Here is a 1,415-nt window from a genome sequence, read left to right as displayed (position 1 = left end):
TATTTTTTTACTATATATTATAAGTATATACATACTTTACAGTGGAGTTGTTATACATAAAAATGATAAGGGAGGGAAGCAGTACAACATGGATTGTATTAAGGTGGAAACAGAGGACAGAGCTGTCAGTCTCATGTCTTGACGGCAAATATATTTATTGCAATGGTAATTTCTATCTATCTACATAATAAATATCTATCTGCATTTTAATAAACTGTTGATGGTAAACGTATATTAACATCTCTAGTTTTTTTTTATCAAAGTAAAAAGGTGGAAAAAATCCTACCTGGCACTCCACTAATTAAATACAATAGTGTCTTTGTAACATATGTCAACCGGATGTCGAGTGTTTACATGCGTAGTTGGTCGCGCCGCCACCAGGTATCGAGGCCGGAATAGGTACAGCTGCAACAACTGTATCCACATAAGACAGATGTTTCTACGTGGTATTGTGAGACAGGTATATACAATGTTTATTCATATACATCCATCGTAATTAAACAGACTTTAATTAATATTTCAGGTGACTTATGATGTTGCTATTGGTTTACGGGTATAGTGATTTAAGTTAGTTTAAGATGAGGTGTTTCTGTACATAAAACAGCATTAACACACTGAGGAAGGAGAGAGGGAGTGAGGGAGAGAAGTAGGGAGGGAGAGAGAGGTGCGGTACTGTTGCTAGGGGGTAACATTAGTGGGTGGGGTGAGAGGGAGGGAGAGGTAGAGAGGGAGAGGAGGAGGATGAGGGGGTGGTAGTGAGAGGGTAGCCACAAATGGCCTGGAGTGGACCGATACCTCCCACACTCTCCCCTCTCCCTACTATTTTCTCTCCCTCTCCATCCATCTTCCAACTCACTCTAATTATTATCTTATCATTCTCTCTCATTCTACCTGTCTGTGTGTCTGTCTGTCTTCTCACCTGTCTCTCACTTTACTACGTCCCAATCTGTCTTTCTCTGTCTGTCTCTCACTACCACTATTGAAGTAACACAGTGTGACCCATACACAGTGTGACCCATTTCTCCTCGTCAGTGTTTCAGCAGTTGCCAATCGTCCCTTCAAACGCCATAGGTCACGCAATACGAGACCAAAATATCATGCGCCGCCCGGGAATCGAACCCGGGTCGCAAGAATGGGAATCTTGCATGATACCACTACACCAGCGGCGCTCTGTATATTATGAGGAAAATATATGAGTTTGTTAATCGCTTCACCAATCAGTATTTCTTATAGAGATGGAGAGCAAAATAGAGAGATATAGGATATTTATTCACTGGACATTTCTAGGTTAAGTGGCCATCTCTAGGTTAAGTGGCCATCTATTGGTTAAGTGGCCATCTCTAGGTTAAGTGGCCATCTCTAGGTTAAGTGGCCATCTATTGGTTAAGTGGCCATCTCTAGGTTAAGTGGCCATC

The 1,415-nt window shown here is 41.6% G+C and overlaps 1 non-coding gene across 1 annotated transcript; it reads right to left on the bottom strand.

The window, feature by feature from the left end:
- Positions 1-1,098: 1,098 nt before the first annotated feature.
- On the bottom strand, positions 1,099-1,169 carry Trnag-ccc. Its single transcript has one exon. It is a non-coding gene; the product is annotated as a tRNA-Gly (tRNA).
- Between the last annotated feature and the right edge of the window lie 246 nt (positions 1,170-1,415).

Source organism: Homarus americanus, unplaced genomic scaffold (genome assembly GCF_018991925.1).
Source record: "Homarus americanus isolate GMGI-L3 unplaced genomic scaffold, GMGI_Hamer_2.0 scaffold20145, whole genome shotgun sequence".
NCBI lineage: Eukaryota > Metazoa > Arthropoda > Malacostraca > Decapoda > Nephropidae > Homarus > Homarus americanus.
Note: the sequence above shows the minus strand (reverse complement) of the source record. Positions and strands in the feature narration are given on the sequence as shown.